Raw genomic sequence first — 25,629 nt, 5'->3', positions numbered from 1 at the left:
CAATAGAGCAGGCACCATTTTGGACATACATATCATCTGCACCAGCTCAAGGCTGCACCCACCCTCAAGCAAGCAGAAAAACCTAACTCAGGTTGGGAGTAATAACAGGAGACTAAGACTTAGTGAATGTGTGGAGCTTATGAACCGGGACTGTGGAAAAAAAAATTGAGAGTGTGTGGGAGAACTCACAGTGTGGCTGAGATGTGAGTAGTCTCATGTTTCTGTGGATTTGTTCGGAGAGGAGGAGCGTGGTGGGTTCAGGAGGTGCGGAGTCACCACACAGACCCCGGGAGACTGGTGAAAGCAGGCCAGAGGTGAGCAGCCTGCAGACTTGTTTATTTCAGTTGGTACAGCAGCCAAGGTAGCCAAGGCAGCCAAGGCAGCCAATCCAGTCAAGGGGTGGTTTATGCCCTAACCAATCACAGCCTGTTCCAGGCAGGCTCCATTGCCAGGTGGGTTTTGAAGCAATTCCTGAGTAACTGATACTCACTTCCCAGCAGCCATCTTGGCATGGCCTTCTCATTCCACCACAGTCTCGTTGGGAGAAGCCACAAACTCGAGTGGCCTTGGCTACCCGGTGAGAGACATTGCAGGGGAATCTGAGCTTACACTGAGGACTGAACAGATCCTTTGTGTGGTCCTTGGGACAGAGCAGACGAAGATTATACCCACTGTGACTAGTGCTCAGGCACTGATTGCCATCGAGGAGAAGAGCTCAGCTGAGTGGAATTACTTCCCTTCTGGATAAGAGAGAGAGAGAGTTACCACTCCAAACCTGGGTGTGTCTCCTTTGGCACAGCCTTAACCCTGAAAAACTGTATAGAGCTCTCTGGCCACACCCACCACAAACCTCTGGAGATTCACCAAAAGCAGACAGTCCACTTAATCTAGAGTCATAGTATAATGAGAAAAGCCACCACAGAAAAAAAAGAATAAACCAAAGAATATCTCCACAATGCCAAACAACAAACTGAGGAAACAAGAACAAGGAAGACTTCATGACACTCCAATACAAGATTATGGAGACGATGAGATCAAAGAAATACAAGATATGGAATTCAAAAAATTTATGATAAGACCATTTAGAAGTTTTCAAAAACAAATGCATGAACTACAGAAATCCATACAGGACAGGACAGAAAATCTCTCTCATGAAAATGAAATCATAAGGAGGAATCAAAATGAAATGAGGAATTTAGTAGAACATGAAATTGAGATATTGAAGAGAAACCAAAATGAAATGAAGAATTCAATAGACCAAATAAACAACACATTTGAGAGCCTTAGAAACAGAATCAGTGAGGCAGGAGAGAGAATATCGGACTTAGAAGACAGAGCACAGGAAAGTATACAGTCAAACCAGAGAAAAGAAGAGGAAATTTAGGAATCAAAAAATATTGTTGGGAATCTACAGGATACTATTAAAAAACCCAACATTTGAGTTCTAAGAGTTCCTGAAGGCATGGAGGGAGAGAAAGGTTCAGAAGGCCTTTTTAGTGAGATACCAGCAGAAAACTTCCTGGGTTTGGAGAAGGAAAGAGACATCCAAGTACAGGAAGCACCTAGAACCCCCAATAAACCTGAGCAAAGGAAATCCTCATCAGGACACATTGTAATCAAACTCACCACAGTGAAACATAAAGAAAAGATTCTAAAATGTGCAATAGAGAAACGTCAGATTACTCTCAGAGGATCTCCAATTAGACTCACGCAGACTTCTCATCAGAAACCCTACAGGCTAGGAGGGAATGGCGAGACATAGCCCAGGTGCTCAGAGAAAAACTGATTTCACAGAATACTATATTCTGCAAAGCTCTCATTGGTGAGTGAAGGTGAAATAAAGACCTTTCAGAGCAAACAGAAATTGAAAGAATTTGTCAACACACATCCATCCCTGCAAAAGATGCTTAAAGATGTGTTACCCACAGAAACACAGCCATCAATATGAAAGAAGGTGAAGGAAGAAAACCTCACAGTAAAAGATCACAAGAAGTTCAAAGCATATATTAGAAATATCTTTGGCAAATGGCAGGGCAAAGTCACTACTTATCAAGAGTCACATTGAATGTAAATGGCCTCAACTCTCCAATTAAAAGACACAGGCTGGCTGAATGGATTAAGGAACAAAACCCATCTATTTGCTGCCTACAAGAAACACATCTTTCCAACAAAGATGCATGCAGACTGAAAGTGAAAGGTTGGAAAAAGATATGCCATGCCAACAGAAACCAAAAAAGAGCTGGTGTAGCCATCTTAATATCAGACAAAATAAACTTTAACACAAAAACTGTTAAGAGAGACAAAGAAGGGCACTATTTAATGACTAAGGGATCAATTCAACTGGAAGTTGTAACTATTATAAATGTATATGCACCTAAGTACAGGGCACCGGTTTATTTAGAAGATATGGTAAGAAACTTAAAGATAGACTTAGACTCCAATACAATAGAATTGGGGGATTTCAAAGCTCCACATTCAGCAATAGACAGATCAACCAGACAGATGATCAACAAAGAAACAACATATTTAATCGACACTATAAACCAAATGGACCTAACAGATATCTACAGAACTTTTCATCCTACACTTAAGGAATACACATTCTTTTCAGGAGTACATGGAACCTACTTTAGGATTGACCACATACTAGGCCATAAAGCAAGTCTCAGCAAATTCAAAAAATTAGAATCATACCATGAAGCTTCTCAGAGCACAGTGGAATGAATCTGGAAATTAGCAATCCTGAGAGCATATGCAAACACATGGAGACTGAACAACATGCTCCTGAATGAACACTGGGTCACAGAAGAAATCAAAAGAGAAATCAAAAAGTAAATGAAGATAACAACACAATATATCAAAAGGTGGTCCAAGTACTTGGGACCCCCAACCCATGTGGGACACTCAAATGAAGTTCCTGGTTCCTGGCTTCTGCCTGGCCCAGCCAGTGCCATTGATTTCATTGGGGGCATGAGCAATTACATTCATACTTTCTCTCTCTCTCTCTCTCTCTCTCTCTCTCTCTCTCTCTCTCTTTCTCTCTCTCTCTATCTCTCTCTCTCCCCTCTGTTCTCTGAATCTCTGATTTTCAAATAAAATAAATAAATATTTTTTAAAAAGCAAGAAAATGGTATTAGTAGGGCTACACTTGCAGTAAGAGTCCTACTCAGTTTTTATCCTTGGTGTTCATGCAAGAATACAAGCTTCAGGGACTGAAGTTGTGATGTAGGAGGAAAAGCCACAGCCTGGGATGATGGCATCCCATACAGGCACCAGTTCACGTCCTGGCTGCTCCTCTTCCAAACCAACTCCATGCCAATGTCCCTGAGAAACCATCATAGGAAGGCCAAATAGGTGGGCCTCTGCGATGCCTGGAAGCAGCTCCTGGTTTCTGGCTTTGTCCAGGCCCAGTTCGAGCCATTGCAGTTATCTTGGGAGTGAATCTACCTGACGGAAGATCTTATCTTTCACTTTTTTCTCTCTCTCTCTCTATTAGGCTCTACCTCTCTCTGTAACTGACATTCAAACAGAGAAATAAAATGTTTTAGAGAGAGAGAGAGAGAGAATATAAGCATCTGTAAATATTTGAAGAATTCTCTCTTAAAATTCTTTTAAACGTGCACCCTTTACTTTTTATAGAATGTAGGTGCTTCTGGCACCCGTTTCAGAGATGCACTGGACACACATAGGCAAGTGTGCATTGCACAATGGGTCAATGCATGGTACTTTAGTTTTCTTTATTTCACTAACTTACTGCATGTTGAATATTTTAACAAAACTTGAAGTCATTTTTGTTATCTTCCTCATAAAGGAAACTATATAGACCTTATTTGAAGATACTGCAATAAAAATATTTCTAGAGCTAAGATTATGGAAATTAAATATACTTTTGGAAGAATTCAAATTATTATAAACATATTTATTCTGCATTGAACAGTGGAAATATTTATCATTGAGACTTAGTACATTTTTACATTTCTCAAAATGATTGGCTTTGATATTTAACATTGCTTAAATGTTGACCTTTTGCAATGGTTTTTGGGGTTACCAAGTTGTATCATTTTTAGGATTTTGTGTCTCTACATTTCACATTGATTTTCCTCTTCTTCTATTATATACATCCAAAGGACAAAGTGGTGGCCTTCGTTATGTGTACTGCACACCATGCACAGTGTCAAAGATGTAGCACAGAAAATAACACAGTATTCCCATCACAATTCATGTGAAGTAGCGCCCTGCTCGTCAGTTGTGTATGGAAAAGTTCTGATTTCAAGCCCTTTAGATCCAAAGTGAGCCTTAACAAATATAAATATTATATTTCTTGTTTAGACATTAGGTTTCAGATTGAGACAGTCTCCTCCAGGACTGGATGGGAAAGAAGGACACCAGATAGAATCAGTTTCAGAGTTGAGCTAGAGAGGATGAGCACCGTCAGACAACAGCTTATACATAATGAGATGGTGATAGTGAGCATACAACAAGGGTATGGAAAGAGTGAGTGAAGGTGTGCATGGAGAACAATAGGGCACTCTGATTCCAATGCAAATATTCTTGGTTTCCTTTTTATCAAGAGATAGTTCAGAGGCTGGATTCTCATAGGTCAGTTCTAGGGTTTTTACCTGTATGATTGGAAATGTCTCTTTCTGGACAAATAACACAAGTATAGCAGCAGACAGGTCTTCCTTCCTGTGTCATTTTCCTGAATCCTGGACCACACCTCTGGCTACACAAAGACTGAGGAGTCTGTGGAGAAAAGAGAATGATGATGATTGCTTTGCACGACATTAGGCACTGTGATAGGATGACTATTTGCCTCATCACCCCCAAGGACATCACTGTGTCCTTCCCAATCTGATTCTGTATCTCCTTGATTTTACCTAGGCATCCAATTTGGAGTTTCTATGATGCTCGTTAGAGGTTTTTCATCTGTGTAACAAATAATATGAGGGTACCTGATCACTTAAATTTCATTCATCACCAGATATATGCTTCTGAACATTTCTCTCTTTATTGAATTGTTTCCTCTGAAATCTTTTCCATTCAGCTTTTAATGTGGTAATTATTTTGAGAATGTGTATGCCTGAGACTATTTTACATGTGTCTTTCCTTAATTGAGTAGATTTTACATGCCAGAAAAATAATATCCAAAAATCAGTATGACTAGGTACACTTCTGAGTAAGCAGATTGATTCTACAATCTCTGGAGCCTGGAGGCAGAACAAGATCTTTGATTGCTTCATTGGTCAATTTGCCAAATATTTAAGTTATAGATAACACCAATGGTAAAGTGTCTATCCAGAAGATTGAAAAGCATGTATTCTTAGCAAAAAACATATTAAATAATTTCATTTCATCTACAAGGATGCTGGACAGTTGAGGGAGGGGGGACAAGCATTTTATAAACCTTTAATGCTATCATAATAAGAATTTTGTTTTGCAGTAGTAATATTCTTAATTAGCAGATGAAGAATATAAGGTTTGATGTAATAAACAGATAGAAGGCAAAGTCAGGATTTATATCTCCTACCTGTCTGTAAACATTTCTCATACTTCTTCCAAGTCTACAGTGACCAGGTAATTGACATTCCAAGCTGATACACTTTTAACAACAAGATGGGATGACATTAATGAATACTCAAGGATTATTTGCATAAATTGGCTGTAGGAAGCAAACCAGAATGTGTGATCATTTTAGATAAAAAATACCTGTCTCACATGTAGACATCCAGTGATTTCATGATTTGTACTATAACCATGCATAGCATGTTTAGTTTGGCACATGAGAGGTACTCGGTAAATTATTTGATGAATAACCGATATTTTGTTCAGTATATTCTAAAATTCATAAAGTTTAGGTTTTCCAAGTTGTGAGATATAAATCATGTGAAATAAGTTACGTAAGTAAAAAAAAGAATAGAATTTTGATAACAAAGAAAAACATATATTCCTAATTTTATATCAATAATAAGTAAACACAAGCATCTGGATAGCAAATGTAGACCTATCTATTAAGTTATTATGAGAAGGGGGGTGATAGTGTGGCGTACCTGGTAAAGCTACCTCCTACACTTCTGTATTCCCATATAGGTGCCAGTTCAGGTCCTGGCTTCTCTACTTCCAATTCAGCTCTCTGTTATGCCTGGGAAAGCAATAGAAAATGGCCCAAGTCCTTGGGCCTCTGCACCTGTGTAGGAGACCCTGAGGAGGATGCTGGCTCCTGGCTTCAGGTTGGCACAGCTCTGGCCATTGCAGCCAACTGGGGAATGAACCAATGGATGGAAGACCTCTCTCTCTCTCTCTCTCTCTCTCTCGCTCTCTCTCTCTCCCTCTCTCTCCCTCTGCCTCTCCTTCTCTCTGTGTGTAACTCTGACTTTCAAATAAATAAATAAATCTTTAAAAATATTATGAGAAAATTATGCTACAGGTTGATACAAGCCATTAAATGGAAAAGACTTGAAAACATTGTGCAGTGAAAGGTGCCAATCAACAGATGATAACAAAGGCTATGAATCAGTTTATATGCAGTCTCCACAACAAGCAGACCCATAGAGACACAAGGTGAACTGGGGGTGTGCTGGGAAGGAGGAAGGCCTGAGTATGGGGACACACTGACAATGGGTGTGGGGATTTGTGAGGGTAATGGAAACCTGTGGGTTTATCAGCAAGAATTTGTCAAGAAGTACCATAAGCTTTATAAAGAAATATACCTCATGATCCAAGAATTTGCCCCAATTATTTCAGTCAGAGAAATATACAAATAAAATTATCATTAATATATTACATCGAGAAGCAAGAAATGAGTGACATTCCAAATATTCAATATTGGGTAAACAAGTATGAGTTATGCATATGAAATGACACTTGGTGGCCATAACATAATGTCCATCAGTTAGGGGGAAATACTTTCATGGCATATTGTGTCATGTGGAAGTCTAATGACACATAGAATTGGCAGTTTGTGCCCATATAGGACTTTTCTACATCTAGGCACAGTAATTCCTGAGACATCAGATGGACACACATGATGACTGACTCTCTTCTGCATAGAATGGAGATGGACATTGTTTGCCAGTTGAACAGTAGGTAGAATGCAATGTATGGGGGGACAGGCTCTATTTCAGGTGGTGGATCTCAGACAATGATAGCTTCTACACGAGGCATATTTGTTAGCAATGACACCCAGGGTGAGTGCCTTAGACCTAACGCTGACCTCAGGCCATTCTCTATTCCATGGGTTTTGTCTGTGGCAGACAAGGGTGGGGGCAAGGATGGGGGCTGGAGTTCCACTAGTCCACTCATTTCAAGATTCTTAGAGGCTGATTAGGATATCAGATTAATAGAGTGGATATAAAATATGTCCATCTCTCTCTCTTCTCTTCTAGAGGAGTGGAGAGCAAAATAAAATGGAAAGGGAACGTTGTGAAAGGCAAAAGAAAGGAAGGAACTTCAGAGTTCTTTGATCTGCATTGCTGCAACTTCTGTGTACATTTTTTAGAATTCTCAAGCAGATTAACCAATACAAGCAGACACTCACTTGCAGTCTGAACCACAATTGACACATAACTCAATGTTGGACTTACCAATTAACTGACATTTTATACTTTGGCCCTGATAAAAAAGGTAACCAGGCCATGTCTGTTTCTCGTTCCAGGATGTAAAGGGGGGGAAAACCCACCCAATAGCAAGTCTCCATCTCTGTAGACACTTGGCCTCATGAAATTATAACAGATCAAGGGAGGAATGTCTTGTGAACTGCATATAGGATTCAAGAGTAATTTGAGAAAAATCACAGAAAACAGGTCAAGTCCACCCAACATAAAGTTAAAAGCCCAAGTCTCTACTGATATTAGGAAAAAATAGACTGGATTATGTCTGCTATCTCAGCTCCCTACAAGGGGAGTATCTCTGTGTAGGGCAAAGCTGGTCCCAGTATTGCTGTATGCTCTCAACAAGTAGACAGTGTGTGCTAATCTACTTAGTCACACAGAGACACAGCTAGAATCACTAGGAAGACATTTCAAAGGAAGTCACAGGGTTGAGGCCTTGCCTTAATGTCCCTGTGATCAGATCAGCTGATCTGATTTTCATTGCTTCATTTCTGCCCTATCCAGGAACTGTAGGCATCACCTTGTCCTGAGGCTATGCGTCTGCCACTCTCTATGAGCATAAAAACAGCTTTGGAAAAACATGATTTGGACTCTCATTCCTCCCTAGGGCATTGCTGGAAAAGAACTCTGTAACCTGCGTGCACAGAGGCAAGGGTCATTACATCAGTAGATGTAATGGGAATTTGGGATTTGGCAATTGTAGAAAGAATTAGTGTTCGAATTAAAAAAAAAAAACACATCCAGTTTCATCATTTCACATGATCCTTCATCGAGAAGGTGAAAGGTCACATTCACCACTGATGACCCTATGTGTACCCTAGGAAGTCTCTTCATGGCTTTGTCTAATATCTCTCTCAGGCCTACAGAACTTTAATGGAGAAATGGGCTTCATGATTTGCCAATGTGTAAGCATATCCAGAGAAGGGCAGAAGTTCATCCCCCTACTGACACATCCACAAAATTAATCCTTTTACTCAACTTCTTGTGTAATCTGCTTGATTTCGAAGTATATCAAAATACAGCAAAGATTCTCACCATATATGACTAAATGATTTAGAATGTATAAAGAAATATATGTAGCATCTGTGTATGTGTGTGTGTGTTTGTGCTTCTGTTGTCTTAAGTTGCTTCTTTCTCCATGTATTAACTTTGCTCCTACCGTTCTCTCAGCTGCTGATACAAACTTGCACATATGAAAGACAGTGGCTGAGGACATGTGTGAGGAACATCATATTTTATGCATACATGTGAAATGAGAATTCAATGCATATTTAAAATTTCACATATCATCTCCTCCCACCTCTCTCTGTTTCTAAATCTTCTCATAGAATGACACATCCTTGAATGCAGGAGGCCATTCTATCATCTCTGCATTGATGACCAAGACTTATTCATGTACACTTTTGGCAGGGGAACTCTCCAATTTTAGCCAACAACCCAAGACCCAGAGGGAAATACACACACTCTGGATATCACAGTGTGTCATACAGTGCCTGAATCATGGGAGAATATGTTATCTCCAGCACTGTTTGCAAATTTGCTTTTCCTTGGAAGTTGCTGAAGCTGTAGGACAGGCATAATTGGAAAGAGAGAGAGCACTCAAATGAGAGGTGGGAGGTGCATGTGTACTCAGCAGTCCTTATTTTTCCTCAACCTCCCTATCCTAAAGGTTTCATTTGGGTAGAAGCTTAGTCTTTTGTTTTTGGTGGCCACCATCTCATGAGTTTAAATGATGAGAAATTGATTGTCCATGCATCCTTTCAACAAATTGGGAATTGCTTTAACTCAATCAAGAAAAGTGTATGAAGTAGTTGCAAGGGTGATTATGGTATGGACTGTTCTGGAACCCATCCCACGGAGGTTTTGTTGCAACTTTAGGTTAGCTAATTACAGTACTTCAATAACATAAGCAAAACATGGATGGAGATGTTTGTATGATTTTTGGGTAGGTTGCACTACTGTGTACATACAGGATTAAGTTTTTTAAAATAATTCTATTTAAGTTAAAAAAATGAAATTCAAGTTGTGTTTTTGTTCCACAATTAGAAATCCATCATAGATTTTTCAGAATTCACAATTTCTGTTTATAGGCACCTTGTATTACTTGGTAGACCCAAACTTACAAAAAATGTATAAATGCAATTCTATGTATACATATTACTCAGGTTTTCTTCTGTCTCTACCATTGGACTATTTTGTGAGAATGTGATTTCTTTTGGTATTATAAGTTCAGGGTATGACCAAAAAGAAAACTTCCAAATCTTCCCATTGTTTTGAAATTATCTATAGTGTTAGCTAACCCTTGTCTTCTGGGTCACAAGATGCCTAATATAGTGTATATCAGGAATATATTGTTGGAACCTTTTGACAAATTCACTTCTTTTTTATTTTTAAGATTTACTTATTTTTTGAAACAGTTACACAGAGAGGAGAGGCAGAGAGAGAGAGAGAGAGAGAGAGAGGTCTTTCATCCGATGGTTCACTACCCAGTTGGCCACAACGGCTGGAGCTGTGCCGATCTGAAGCCAGGAGCTTCTTCTGGGTCTCCCACACAGGTGCAGGGGCCCAAGGACCTGGGCCATCTTCCACTGCTTTCCCAGGCCACAGCAGAGAGCTGGATGGGAAGTGGAGCAGCCACATCTCAAACTGGCACCCATATGGGATGCTGCTGCTGCAGGCCAGGGCATTAACCCACTGCACCACAGTCCAGCCCCATAATTCATTCTTTTCTAAGGATTCTTTGGTACACAGAGCATTTCAATCAATATTACTATACATAAAAAGAGAAATTAGATGGTGAAAGAAACTTTCCAGGATAATTTTTACATATGGTTATTTGCCTTTTCCCCCAGATTTTAATTCCTCCAACTAATTTAATTAATGTGTTTGTCCCATGTACATGGATATACAAGCTCTTAAATATATTCTACATGTAAGCTATGGTATCAAATAACAAAGGGATACATTTTTATTTTTTTAGAAAACTTTTGTTACTTCATATAGTATATTCACAGTTTCAAAATGGCAGTGTTTCATTTTTAATATAAGGTACTTTTCTATTTTGTCACACTCTATTGTATATATTATCCTGCCACATGAATCTAAAATTTTTCCTGTGGTATAAACATATAAACAAGTGTTCCTTTTCCATACACACCCAACCAAATTGGATTTCTGATCACAGAGAGGACTCGCTTGTGGGACACTAAATATATCTGGCGCAAAAATTATGCTGTGGATCCATTGAGTAATTGAGTAATAAGAGTGGTGAATTAAATTATTTAAAATCATTTTGCTGTACCAGTGCCATATCACTATTCAAAGTGATCGGTTTCAGTTCACAATTGATCATAATGATAGGATTAAGAGTCAAAGGGATCACATAACTAAGACTAGTGTCTGATAATATTACTGATAGAATTAAAAAGACTAGAATGAACCAACATGGGAAGCGGGATACACAGCAGACTCATAAAAATGTCAGATGTCCTAAACAGCACTCTGGCCTCAAAATCAGCCCTTAAGGCATTTGGATCTGGCTGAAGAGCCCATGAGAGTATTTTAGGCATGGAAAGCCAAGACACTCTGGCAAAAAGGAAACAAACAAACAAACAAAAAAACCCCACAAAAAATAAAAAAAAAAACCCACATGGAAGATCTCAGCGAGTGAGATCACAGTGGAAATAATGAGCCATCAAACCTCCATCTCCTCCCTCTGAAGGGAGGAGAGAACTTCCACTTTGACTATGACCTTGTCTAAATAAGATCAGAGTTGGCGAACTCAAAAGGCTTCCATAGCCTTGGCAATGCACGACAAGAGCCTGGGGTGATTACTGACACTATAAACTAGAGTGTCAATTGTTAAGTCAACAACAGGAGTCACTGTGCACATACTCCCCGTTTAGGATCTCTGTCCTTAATGTGTTGTCCAATGTGAATTAATGCTACAACTAGTACTCAAACAGTACTTTACACTTTGTGTTTCTGTGTGGGAGCAAACTGTTGAAATCTTTACTTAATATGTACTAAATTGATCTTCTGTATATAAAGATAATCGAAAATGCATCTTTTTTTAAACTTTTATTTAATAAATATAAATTTCCAAAGTACAGCTTATGGATTACAATGGCTCCCTCCCCCCATAACTTCTCCCACCGGCAACCCTCCCATCTCCCGCTCCCTCTCCCATTCCATATGCATCAAGATTCATTTTCAATTATCTTTATATACAGAAAAGCAGTTTAGTATATATTAAGTAAAGATTTCAACTGTTTGCACCCACACAGAAACACAAATTGTAAAATATTGTTTGAGTACTAGTTATAGCATTAAATCTCAATGTACAGCACACTAAGGACAGAGATCCCACATGAGGAGTAAGTGCACAGTGACTCCTGTTGTTGACTTAACAAATTGACACTCTTGTTTATGGCATAGTAAAATGAATCTTGATGTTAATGGAATGGGAGAGGGAGTGGGAGACAGGAGGGTTGTGGGTGGGAGGGAAGTTATGAGGGGGGAATGCCACTGTAATCCAAAAGTTGTACTTGGAAATTTATATTTATTAAATAAAAATTAAAAAATAAAATAAAATCATTTTACCCTAGTGATATACTTTGCCATTATGATGGGTATATTTGTTCACCCCTGGGTTATTTATAGCACTGATAATCAGCTGAATATTGAGTACCTTAATATTTTTCCAAAATATGAAGCTGTCATCTATTAAGTTCTGTACTGTGCACAAAGTTGGAAGAAAAATCAAAGACTCAAGAACAAATACTTGTAAAATTCCCACCTTATTATAAGCAACCAAAAATATACTAATACAAAAAGTCCATGTATATGTTCTGAAAAAAGTATACTTCTCACTGATACAGTACAACATGGGTAAAAAATGAAAATATTGGGCAGTGAAAGAAGCTCATCCCAAAGGCTGACAAAGTGAAATAGAGGTTCTTGTCTTCCGATAAGAAATTAATTTCAGATATAAGATGGAGGAATGATAAGCAAGGCAGCAAGGTTGAATGAGGTAGTGCATGCATCAGAATACCTAGGCACCTTTCCAGACACATCTGCTCATTGTTAGTAGTGGTCCTGGGTCTCAAAATTCATCCATGCCAAGACCCTGGAGTTGGATCAGGGGATGTGCTTATGGGGTGAGCCCAAAAATCTTGATGCCTGTCTTCTACCTCTGAAAGGCTGGGGAGCAAACACAAAATTCTATGGAAGGCAGAACAAGGGTGAGGACCTCTGCTTTCATTCATCTGCCTTTCTGCCATACATTTGTCAGATTTGCCAATAGGGACAGAATACACAAAGGCACAAAGATACACTCACCTGCAGTCACAATGATACTTAGCACATACACACAACCTTGAACTTACCAAGATGAGGACACTGTATTTTCTGGTTTGAACATTAGAGTCTGGTTGTATCTCTATTGGTAGACTTTCTGTGTAGACATTTATCCTCAGATAAATTTGGTAGCTGCAGACCGACATATTCAGTGAAGTGTGCAAGAGTTGGAGTTGCAGGCAAATACAGAGATGGTGACATGTCAAGATCTCCTCAGCATAGAGTTAGAGACCAGAGTGTCAGCTGAAATGGGGAGAACATGGGGTAGATACTGTCTGCAGGGCCAGCCCTCTGCAGGGAGAACTAGTCTCTGTGTAGGGCACAGCCAATCCCAGGATTGCTGTGTCCACAGCCTACAGAATGCATGTCACAGTCTGGTGATCCAGACAAGGACACAGCTCGAAGCCAAAGGGAGAGATTTCTAAGTCAGTCACAGTGCTGAGACCTCGCCTATGTGTCTCTGTGGTCAGAGCAGGTCAGAACTCTGTGTCCTTTTATTGCTATATCCCTCTCCATCCCAGGAAGTCAGGGAAACCCCCAGCCCTGATGCTCTGCACTGTGACTGGGAAATAAATTGTAAAGGATGTGTGGAGGTTAACATCTGTGCATTGTCTCTCCTGATGCCAGGATTTGAATTGTCCTTGTGTATGGTTCTGACTTTTCTTCACCAGGATGTGTGAAGGGCTGACTGTACCCGAGGTCCAAGGGTTCTATTCCTCTCCTATTGAGCTTACCTGAGTATTGGAGCCTCCTGCCTGCCAATATCTTAAGTTATGATTGTCAACGGGCTTTCTCTGGGTCAACAGTTTCTGAGCACAGGACCTTTTATTGGAAAAGGGCTTGAACTGAGAGATTTGGAGAGGATTTGCTTTTTAAAGACCTGGATATATGACAAGACGGCCTTTGGGGGACCACATGACAGGATAAGTGGGTGAAGTGGGAGGCAACTCTGGAAGACAGCATGGCATTATGAGCATGGTGTGGTCAGAACAAGACTTGCCCTGACCATCTCATGGTGTGCAGGAAGGATATCTACTCTCATCCCTGTCCTTGAGAAAAAGTAAACACTGATTTAGATGTTATCGAGAGCATACTCATGCCTGGGCACACGTGGAAGCCAGTCTCAACAGAGGTGAGCCTTCCCACAGTGAGCTGGGGACACACAGGATACAGGCAGTCAAGTAGGCTGTAAGCCCTGGCCATGGCCATCCATATCCCTGAGCCGCATCTCTATTTAAAATATATGTTCGTTTTACTTTAGACGTTACGTAGAGAATTCTAAAAGTATGCTTCCCTCTGTTTCTATAAATTGACATCTAAAAATGATTTAGATAAGCAGGTTATCTTAATAGACTTTAATCAATTAAGAACAATGGAAGTTTTATTCAATTGTTTTAGTATTTGTGTAACTGTAAAAGATTCTGGGATGAGTGTACTCATTAGCAAAGCAATTAAACCACTAGAGAATATTATCATTGTTCAATATTATTAATGACTAAGTTTTAGAAAATATTTTTAAAAAGCAATATAAAATGGTTTATGAAATAGACACTTAAGATAATAGTCATTAAAAAGCAATCCATTAAGTAATGTCATGTAAAATTCATATCCCTTAAAATACTACTATACTGGTTAAATATTATAACTTATATTTGACTAGAAATTTAACAATCAACATATTTATATTTAAATATCTTGCATATTTGGATAGCAGAGAGTTTTGTTTATCCAGTATCCTCATTATTTCCGTCATATCCACATGGTCTTGGCAGATCAGAAGTCCCTACCCTGAGGGGAACAGAGGGATTCCGGCAGCCAGCATCTCCAGCTGGTGACAAACATTCCATCCTGGGGCCGGGGCTGTGGTGTAGCAGGTCAAGCCACCGCCTGCTGTGTCAGCATCCCAGGGGGAAGCTGGTTTGAGTCCTGGCTGCTCCACTGCTGATCCAGCTCTTTGCTAGAGCCTGGGAAGGCCAGAGAGCATGACCCAAGTCCTAGGGCCTGTGTACCCATGTGGGAGACCCAGTCGAAGTTCTTGGCTACTGGCTTCGGATCGGCACATCTATGGCTTTGCAATTCACTGGGGAGTGAACCAGTGCATGGAAGAATTTTCTCCGTCTCTGCCTCTCCAGCTCTGTCGCTCCCCCTCTTCGTGGAGGAATGACACAGGACCCTGGGCTGTTTTGTCTGCTCGGCCCTTCCCGGGTTTCCTGATGGTCCTTGCCAAGTTGGCTGCCGACCCCTCCACCTCCTTGGAGGAGTGGCTCCCCCTGCTACTTTCCCCACTTCCGCGGAGGAGTGGCACACTGCCGGCCGGCTCTCTCGGGGGCTGCTCAGATGTTATCCGGATGTTCCCTGGTGTATGTTGTCTCTCTCCTCCTTGTCCTCTTCCACCAATCTCAACTCTGATACCCACACACTGAACATGCTGCTCTCCTCCAATCAGGAGCAGGATCAGCTCCTGCAGCTCATCAGTCAAACTGGTGAGAGGCAGCTGCATAGAGGTTGTTTGGTCTCTTTCTCTCAGCACCATATTGTAGGAGAGCAGATGCATAGAATAAGTCTTAATTCCAGTAACTTAGTCTAGTCTGAGTTGCTACACACAGCTCCCTCTGTGTAACTCCGACTTTCAAAAACATAAATACAATAAAAATAAATAAAAGTGTTCTTTTAAAAAATCCATTCCTGTAAAATCACGCAAGCCTCATGGGAAAAGATAACCACATCAAGGAGTGAGAGGACCTGTTGACCAGAACTGCATCCCATAGGCAGTTCTTCCTGGATGGGATTTTCATCAGGGAGGGTTCTATTGGATTTTGACTGTCCTGGATAGACAGACTGCCAGCCTCTCATTATCCTGATTGACTGGGTTCCGCTCAGCAAGCCCCGCCCCTCACCAGCCCAGCAGGCTTTAAATACCAGGAGGAAGCCAAGGCTACCATTCCTCCCTGGCTCCACCTCTGCCTCCCACACCTGGATGCGTTCCCAGGAGCTCCCTCTGTCCAAGCTCACTCTGCCCTGCCCGTGTGAGGACGCAGGAACATCTCCCTAGCACTCAAGTTGCCTGGGGTACCAGCTGGGGGGCTGATCCCTCTGCCTCGGGTGAAGAGAAAGAGCAGGAGCCAACGGGAGATCTGCAGGAAGCAGACATCGCCTGGGGTTGGCACAGACAGACCAGAGAATCTGTACCATGAGCGGCTGCCGGCGCCCCAGGAGTCCCAGTGACTCCTGCCAGGAAGGGACCAGCGGCCCTGTTGGAGACAGCAGGTATGTTGGAGGAGAGTGTCTAGGTGACAGATTGAGTGTGTGTGTGTGTGTGTGTGTGAGAGAGAGAGAGAGAGAGAGAGAGAGACAGAGAGTGAGAGATAGACAGAGATGCCTCGTAGGTTCCTGTCCCATGTGGGTGTGTGCTGAGGTGAGCACAGTTTCAGGGGTGGGAACATCAGCCCCCTGGGTCCAGTGATGCTCTTTTGTTCAGCCTGTGCTAAAGGATGTGCAGGTGGGAGCCTGATTGCAGAACAGCAGAGCAGGCTCCTTTTTAAGCTGCGTGGTTGGTATGGCCCCCAATTGATGTTGTAATATCCACATGGGCCTTGGCAGATCAGAAGTCCCCACCCTCAGGGGAGAAGAGGGATTCGGGCAGCCCCAGCGTTGGGCATTGAATGTGGGGGACTGTGATGGGCTCAGGGCTGCAGGGCTGCAATGAGTTAGGGGCTTTGTGTAACAGGTCTTGCTGGTCTCAGCTGACCGAGTCCCATTCTCCTGCAGGCCACACGGGACACAAGGCAACCTCCCCAAACGGCAGAGACTGCAGCAGGGTCCCAGGCCAGGTAAGGCATTTTCTATGCTCTCCCCTGACTGCCCCCACTAGGAAAGGCTCCCCCTTCCAAGGCTGACTGGAACGGGGGAGGGACTTTCTCTAGGATGCCCAGGCCTGCAGCCACCTCCACGCTGGGAGCAACTATGCCCCTCCACTGGGACTCCTGCGGGACAGCCGCCTCCCCTCAACACACTCCGTGTTCCCCTAGGTGCAGAAGCTGCCCAGGAATGGCGGCCGTGTCCATGCCATGCTGTAGCGGTGCCCCGTGGAAGCTCAAGGGTAAGTTTTGGGGTCCACGTGACTTGTTGGGATCCAAGGTGTAGGGAAAGTCCATTGGTTGAGCTCGCTGAGGGTGTCAGGACAGTGAGGTTTCTGGGTGGCCATGCAGGGCTGGATTGGGGGCTGGGTTTGCAGTTGGGGCTGTGCCCTGGCCTGTGCCCTGCCAGCCACTGCACGACAAGCCCTAACTGCTGGCTTTTCCTCCCCAGGGCCCGCAGAGTGCCAGCGCCCAGATGATCGTGGTGGTCTTGGAAGCGGGAACAGAGCTGCAGCTTCGCCTGGGAGCTGAGGGCCTGGTGCTGGCCCCACAGACAGCCCTGCAGCTCACGCTGGGCCATGTGGTGGTCGTGGTGGTCCCTGAGCACGTCCTGACAGCAGCAGAGGGGCTCTGGTTCCCTGCCCAGGCCCGCTGGCTCCTGCTCACAGGTGCTGACCCCACCTGGGAGATCAGCATGGAAGACGGGTCTGCCGTTCCCCAGGGAGCAGACAGGGCGGCTGGTGCTCCCCACGGCCCCCAGCCACCGTCGGCACGCCCAGCCAATGCAGCGCCAGGAGCCTGCTCCTCTGGCCACCCAAACACCCTCTTCCTCACCCCTCGCTACAGCTACAGAGCCGCCGCCCCTCGGGGCTCCTCCCACATGCCCAAGCCTCACCCGGAGAGGCATCCTCTGCCAGCTGAGTTCCAGTTGAGTCTCCATGGCCTGGAACCCCTGGCCTGCTCTGCCCTCAGACCTCTGCCTCCCTCTCCCTCTCCCAGCCCAGGGCCCAGAGCCCCTCCCATCAAGGCCCGCCCCAGGCCAGGCTGCAAGGCGCGCAGACGTCTCTTCCAACACTGATGCCCCCCACCCCCGGGAGCCCTCAGGCCCCACACAAACTGCAGACAAGCTGACAGCAAGACCATGGACACCTGCCCCTTCTGGGATTGCCGCCTCCCTGACCTCACGCCCCGCTGAACGAGGGGGACACTGTGGGTGTGGGGGGCTGTGGAGAAATGCCGTGGGCTCTCGCCAGACTGTCACCAGCTGGAGATGCTTGGAGGAGAAGTGGAGCTCCGGATTCGCTGGAGTGGGGGTGGGGGAGAGGGTGGGGGTGGAATGCTGCCAGTGACCCTCCCATTGTGCTGGCTGGGGAAGATGGTGGAAAGGCTCCTAGCACTTGCCTTGTTAGTGGCTGAAAGAAGAGACTCCAAGTTCACTCCACAGTGAGAGAACTCACCAACTGTGACCCGCTGGGAGGATTGTCTCCTCTGCTGTATCTGGATGAGAATTTTGTGCGCTGCCATTGTCTCTGTGGAAAAGCCACCATCAAGAACTGAGACTTACGCAGTCCTTGGAACATGTTCCGCTCCATGAGACAGTTTGCCCATAGACAATCATTCTCGTGTTTGTAACTCTTGTGAATCCTATCAACACATTTTGGTATGCAAATGTTCTATGGAGATGTGCTCTCTTTGTGATCTACACCCTGAGTTGAGCATTCAGAAAAAGGGGAGAGAGTCACAACGTGTGATGTCTTAGTTTCTCAGGATGCTACTTGGATACTTTGGCTGGAATACAACAGAAAAATGAGTTGTGTGTGTGTTCTATTTCTTTTCTATCCCAAGCATACATTTCAAAAGGCACCTTGCAGATGACCACAAAAGGATACCTATTGTTTGTAAAGAGTGATTTTATTTCTTTGACAGACATAGAGAGAGGTAGGTGCAGAGAGAGAAAGAGAGTGAGGGGGAGGGAGAGAGGGTGAGAGAGGGTGAGAGGGACAGAGAGAGAGAGATAGAAAATCTTCCATCTGCTGGTCTACTCCCCAATGGCAGGAGCCTTCCTGGGTCTCACACAGGGATGCCAGGGCCCAAGCATTTGGGCCATCCTGTACTGCATTCCCTGCCCTGGCCATGGCAGAGAGCTGCATCAGAATGGAGCTGCCAGGACTCAAACCGGCGCCCATATGGGAGCCGGCACTGCAGGCGGCGGCTTTGCACGCTATGCCACAGCACCGGCCCCCAGAGGAGTTTGTTTATTTATTTGACAGATAGATTTATAGACACACACACACACAGAGAGAGAGAGAGAGAGAGAGAGAGAGAGAGAGTAGACAGACAGAGACAGAGAGAGACAAATAGAAAAGTCCTCCCTCCTTTGGTTCGCTTCCCCAGATGGCTGCTAGGGCTGGTAATGTGCCGAACCGAAGCCAGGAGCCAGGTGGGACGCCTTTTTTTTTTTAAGATTTATTTCTTTTATCTTAAATGTAGAGTTCCAAAGTGGTAGGTCTTCCATCTGCTGGTTCACTCGCCAGATTGCTGCAATGGTGGGCAAAGCAGAGCGAGGTGAGGTGGAAGACGCAGCCTGCCAGCGGTGGATGGGGTCCCAGCTGCCTCCACCTCCCCTTCTCCTGGGTGAGGCTGCCTCCCACTGGGCACCACTGTCATCCAGAAGGTTGGAGCCAGGTGCACGGGGACCACGGGCAGTTTGTGGGGATGAGAAAGAATAAGCTGTGTGTTTCAGGGTTTGCTTTTCTTGGAGAGCAGAGTAACAGAGAGTGAAGGAGAGAAGGGGAGGTGGAAGATGGTGTCACGCTTGCTCTTCCAATTGCTCTCAGTAACTCTCTATTTGAAATCAATTAAGAAATGTGTCAGCACAATCTGGTCTATGACCCCAAGAAAGTTCACATGACAAAGATTAGATGACATTGCCTGTCCCTCGACACCCTGGAGTGAAGACCCATGAGATAATACTGTCTGAGGTTGTGGCCATGTTTGGAGTGAACCAGGAGGGGGAGGGCTTCTCCCCAGCCCTCCCCCCACCCCATCTGTAACCCAGCCTTCCAAATAGATCACTGAATCTGAAGGAAAACATCCTGTCAGTTATGGAGAGAAATGTGAGTGAAGGCAGAAGTATACCAGTGGACACTGGGGAGTCACAATCCTTCTCTACTCACCAGGGAGGGCTGGCTTGCAGAATGGAAGGACACAGGTTCTCTCTCCCATGCTCACAAGGTTTGCCTGGCTGCCCTCAGTGCGGGATGCGCACACAGCCTGTGGATCCTTGGACAATGCTGCTGCAGCTCTGCCGTCTGGCTCATCTTTCGAGAGGAAGACAGTACACAACCAACTCATCAGGAACTCCACAGCTCCCGGGACAAATGCAGTCACTTTCCCCGGTCACAATCCCATCAGCGGTGAAGCCACAGGCCAAGGGAAAAATCTGGGTGGGAAACATATTTTCTCTATGGAAAACAATAGCAAGTTTGCAGACACACCAATTTGCTTAGGGCATCGGTTTTCATAGGCTACAGGAGAAACTGTGCTGCTGTTGTGGCCCAGGGGAGGAAGCCACCTGTGGAAATGCCCACATCCCATAGAGGCACAGGGTGGAGTCCTGGCTGCTGCCCTTGCAATCCTGCTCCCTGATGCGCCTGGAAAAGCAGTGGGAAGAGCCAGTGGATGCAAGATGGCTCTTTGGGTCTCCCTTTCACACTGTCCCTCCGCCTTTCTCAATCAATACAGAAGGAAGGAAACCAGTAGTAAAGATGGGAAAAGACTGATCTCAAACATTCCATCCTGGGGCCGGGGCTGTGGTGTAGCAGGTCACGCCACCGCCTGCCTGCCGTGTCAGCATCCCAGGGGGAAGCTGGTTTGAGTCCTGGCTGCTCCACTGCTGATCCAGCTCTTTGCTAGAGCCTGGGAAGGCCAGAGAGCATGGCCCAAGTCCTAGGGCCTGTGTACCCACGGGGGAGACCCAGTCGAAGTTCTTGGCTACTGGCTTCGGATCGGCGCAGCTATGGCTTTGGAATTCACTGGGGAGCGAACCGGTGCATGGAAGACTTTTCTCCGTCTCTGCCTCTCCAGCTCCCTCTGTGTAACTCCGACTTTCAAAAACATAAATACAATAAAAATAAATAAAAGTGTTTTTTTAAAAAATCCATTCCTGTAAAATCACACAAGCCTCATGGGAAAAGATAACCACATCAAGGAGTGAGAGGACCTGTTGACCAGAACTGCATCCCATAGGCAGTTCTTCCTGGATGGGATTTTCATCAGGGAGGGTTCTATTGGATTTTGACTGTCCTGGATAGACAGACTGCCAGCCTCTCATTATCCTGATTGACTGGGTTCCGCTCAGCAAGCCCCGCCCCTCACCAGCCCAGCAGGCTTTAAATACCAGGAGGAAGCCAAGGCTACCATTCCTCCCTGGCTCCACCTCTGCCTCCCGCACCTGGATGCGTTCCCAGGAGCTCCCTCTGTCCAAGCTCACTCTGCCCTGCCCGTGTGAGGACGCAGGAACATCTCCCTAGCACTCAAGTTGCCTGGGGTACCAGCTGGGGGGCTGATCCCTCTGCCTCGGGTGAAGAGAAAGAGCAGGAGCCAACGGGAGATCTGCAGGAAGCAGACATCGCCTGGGGTTGGCACAGACAGACCAGAGAATCTGTACCATGAGCGGCTGCCGGCGCCCCAGGAGTCCCAGTGACTCCTGCCAGGAAGGGACCAGCGGCCCTGTTGGAGACAGCAGGTATGTTGGAGGAGAGTGTCTAGGTGACAGATTGAGTGAGTGTGTGTGTGTGTGTGTGTGTGTGAGAGAGAGAGAGAGAGAGAGAGAGAGACAGAGAGTGAGAGATAGACAGAGATGCCTCGTAGGTTCCTGTCCCATGTGGGTGTGTGCTGAGGTGAGCACAGTTTCAGGGGTGGGAACATCAGCCCCCTGGGTCCAGTGATGCTCTTTTGTTCAGCCTGTGCTAAAGGATGTGCAGGTGGGAGCCTGATTGCAGAACAGCAGAGCAGACTCCTTTTTAAGCTGCGTGGTTGGTATGGCCCCCAATTGATGTTGTAATATCCACATGGGCCTTGGCAGATCAGAAGTCCCCACCCTCAGGGGAGAAGAGGGATTCGGGCAGCCCCAGCGTTGGGCATTGAATGTGGGGGACTGGGATGGGCTCAGGGCTGCAGGGCTGCAATGAGTTAGGGGCTTTGTGTAACAGGTCTCGCTGGTCTCAGCTGACCGAGTCCCATTCTCCTGCAGGCCACACGGGACACAAGGCAACCTCCCCAAACGGCAGAGACTGCAGCAGGGTCCCAGGCCAGGTAAGGCATTTTCTACGCTCTCACCTGACTGCCCCCACTAGGAAAGGCTCCCCCTTCCAAGGCTGACTGGAACGGGGGAGGGACTTTCTCTAGGATGCCCAGGCCTGCAGCCACCTCCACGCTGGGAGCAACTATGCCCCTCCACTGGGACTCCTGCGGGACAGCCGCCTCCCCTCAACACACTCCGTGTTCCCCTAGGTGCAGAAGCTGCCCAGGAATGGCGGCCGTGTCCATGCCATGCTGTAGCGGTGCCCCGTGGAAGCTCAAGGGTAAGTTTTGGGGTCCACGTGACTTGTTGGGATCCAAGGTGTAGGGAAAGTCCATTGGTTGAGCTCGCTGAGGGTGTCAGGACGGTGAGGTTTCTGGGTGGCCATGCAGGGCTGGATTGGGGGCTGGGTTTGCAGTTGGGGCTGTGCCCTGGCCTGTGCCCTGCCAGCCACTGCACGACAAGCCCTAACTGCTGGCTTTTCCTCCCCAGGGCCCGCAGAGTGCCAGCGCCCAGATGATCGTGGTGGTCTTGGAAGCGGGAACAGAGCTGCAGCTTCGCCTGGGAGCTGAGGGCCTGGTGCTGGCCCCACAGACAGCCCTGCAGCTCACGCTGGGCCATGTGGTGGTCGTGGTGGTCCCTGAGCACGTCCTGACAGCAGCAGAGGGGCTCTGGTTCCCTGCCCAGGCCCGCTGGCTCCTGCTCACAGGTGCTGACCCCACCTGGGAGATCAGCATGGAAGACGGGTCTGCCGTTCCCCAGGGAGCAGACAGGGCGGCTGGTGCTCCCCAAGGCCCCCAGCCACCGTCGGCACGCCCAGCCAATGCAGCGCCAGGAGCCCGCTCCTCTGGCCACCCAAACACCCTCTTCCTCACCCCTCGCTACAGCTACAGAGCCGCCGCCCCTCGGGGCTCCTCCCACATGCCCAAGCCTCACCCGGAGAGGCATCCTCTGCCAGCTGAGTTCCAGTTGAGTCTCCATGGCCTGGAACCCCTGGCCTGCTCTGCCCTCAGACCTCTGCCTCCCTCTCCCTCTCCCAGCCCAGGGCCCAGAGCCCCTCCCATCAAGGCCCGCCCCAGGCCAGGCTGCAAGGCGCGCAGACGTCTCTTCCAACACTGATGCCCCCCACCCCCGGGAGCCCTCAGGCCCCACACAAACTGCAGACAAGCTGACAGCAAGACCATGGACACCTGCCCCTTCTGGGATTGCCGCCTCCCTGACCTCACGCCCCGCTGAACGAGGGGGACACTGTGGGTGTGGGGGGCTGTGGAGAAATGCCGTGGGCTCTCGCCAGACTGTCACCAGCTGGAGATGCTTGGAGGAGAAGTGGAGCTCCGGATTCGCTGGAGTGGGGGTGGGGGAGAGGGTGGGGGTGGAATGCTGCCAGCGACCCTCCCGTTGTGCTGGCTGGGGAAGATGGTGGAAAGGCTCCTAGCACTTGCCTTGTTAGCTGCTGAAAGAAGAGACTCCAAGTTCACTCCACAGTGAGAGAACTCACCAACTGTGACCCGCTGGGAGGATTGTCTCCTCTGCTGTATCTGGATGAGAATTTTGTGCGCTGCCATTGTCTCTGTGGAAAAGCCACCATCAAGAACTGAGACTTACGCAGTCCTTGGACCATGTTCCGCTCCATGAGACAGTTTGCCCATAGACAATCATTCTCGTGTTTGTAACTCTTGTGAATCCTATCAACACATTTTGGTATGCAAATGTTCTATGGAGATGTGCTCTCTTTGTGATCTACACCCTGGGTTGAGCATTCAGAAAAAGGGGAGAGAGTCACAACGTGTGATGTCTTAGTTTCTCAGGATGCTACTTGGATACTTTGGCTGGAATACAACAGAAAAATGAGTTGTGTGTGTGTTCTATTTCTTTTCTATCCCAAGCATACATTTCAAAAGGCACCTTGCAGATGACCACAAAAGGATACCTATTGTTTGTAAAGAGTGATTTTATTTCTTTGACAGACATAGAGAGAGGTAGGTGCAGAGAGAGAAAGAGAGTGAGGGGGAGGGAGAGAGGGTGAGAGAGGGTGAGAGGGACAGAGAGAGAGAGATAGAAAATCTTCCATCTGCTGGTCTACTCCCCAATGGCAGGAGCCTTCCTGGGTCTCACACAGGGATGCCAGGGCCCAAGCATTTGGGCCATCCTGTACTGCATTCCCTGCCCTGGCCATGGCAGAGAGCTGCATCAGAATGGAGCTGCCAGGACTCAAACCGGCGCCCATATGGGAGCCGGCACTGCAGGCGGCGGCTTTGCACGCTATGCCACAGCACCGGCCCCCGGAGGAGTTTGTTTATTTATTTGACAGATAGATTTATAGACACACACACACACAGAGAGAGAGAGAGAGAGAGAGAGAGAGAGAGAGTAGACAGACAGAGACAGAGAGAGACAAATAGAAAAGTCCTCCCTCCTTTGGTTCGCTTCCCCAGATGGCTGCTAGGGCTGGTAATGTGCCGAACCGAAGCCAGGAGCCAGGTGGGATGCCTTTTTTTTTTTAAAGATTTAAAAATGAGTTGTGTGTGTTCTATTTATTTTCTTTCCCAAGCATACATTTAAAAGGCACCTTGCAGATGACCAAAAAAGGATACCTATTGTTTGTAAAGAGTGATTTTATTTCTTTGACAGACATAGAGAGAGGTAGGTGCAGAGAGAGAGAGTGGGGCGAGGAGAAGGAGAGAGAGTATGGAGATGAGAGAGAGTGTGATCTGCTGCTCCACTTTCCAATGGCAGGAAATGTTCCGCTACATGAGACAGTTTGCCCATATGCAATCATTCTCTTGTTTGTAACTCACGAAATGTATCCATACTCCTTGGTATTCAAATGGTATATGGAGATTCATACTCTTTGTGGTATACACTCTGTCTTTAGAATTCAGAAAAAGGAGAGGCCAGCACTCCGTTCTATAGGCTAATCCTCTGCCTGTGTCACTGGCACCTCGGGTTCTCATCCTGGTTGCTCCTCTTCCTGTCATGCTCTCTGCTGTGTCTCAGAAAGGCAGTGGAGGATGGCCCAAGTCCTTGGGCCCTGCACTCAAATGGTAGACCAGGACAAGCATGTGGCTCCTGGCTTCAGATCAGCCAGATGCACCGGCCGCAGCGTGCCTGCTGCAGAAGCCATTGAAGGGTGAAGCAATGGAAAAAGGTACACCTTTCTCTCTGTCTCTTTCTCTGTCTCTCCTCTCTGCCTGTGAAAAAAAAAGGACAAATTTATTCACATATTCACTACATGATTTCTTTGTTTCTAATCATGCTACTTGGATTCTTTGGCTTGAATTAAGCAGAAAAATGAGTTGTGTGTGTGTTGTATTTATTTTCTTTCCCAAGCAGACATTTGAAAAGGCAAATTGTTGGCTGGAAGATGTCACCTTTTGACAAAGTCACAGTGAACACACAGGGAGGGACATTCTCAAGGTAGTGGTATCCACCTCCATGAGTTAGAAGTTTGTGGATGGAATTTTGGTGCAACAGATGATTTTGCTGGCTGTGGTGCAGGCATTCC

General features: G+C 46.0%; 1 protein-coding gene across 1 annotated transcript in view; it reads left to right on the top strand.

Moving 5' to 3' along the window:
- Positions 1-25,629, top strand: part of LOC149121483 (vomeronasal type-2 receptor 116-like) — a 99,594-nt gene that overhangs the window by 251 nt on the left and 73,714 nt on the right. The gene's annotated exons all lie outside the window — the stretch shown is intronic.

The sequence above is a fragment of the Oryctolagus cuniculus genome, chromosome 16 (genome assembly GCF_051225735.1).
Source record: "Oryctolagus cuniculus isolate XC-2025 breed Fujian yellow rabbit chromosome 16, ASM5122573v1, whole genome shotgun sequence".
NCBI classification, from domain to species: domain Eukaryota; kingdom Metazoa; phylum Chordata; class Mammalia; order Lagomorpha; family Leporidae; genus Oryctolagus; species Oryctolagus cuniculus.
This window is presented reverse-complemented; position numbering and strand designations above follow the sequence as displayed.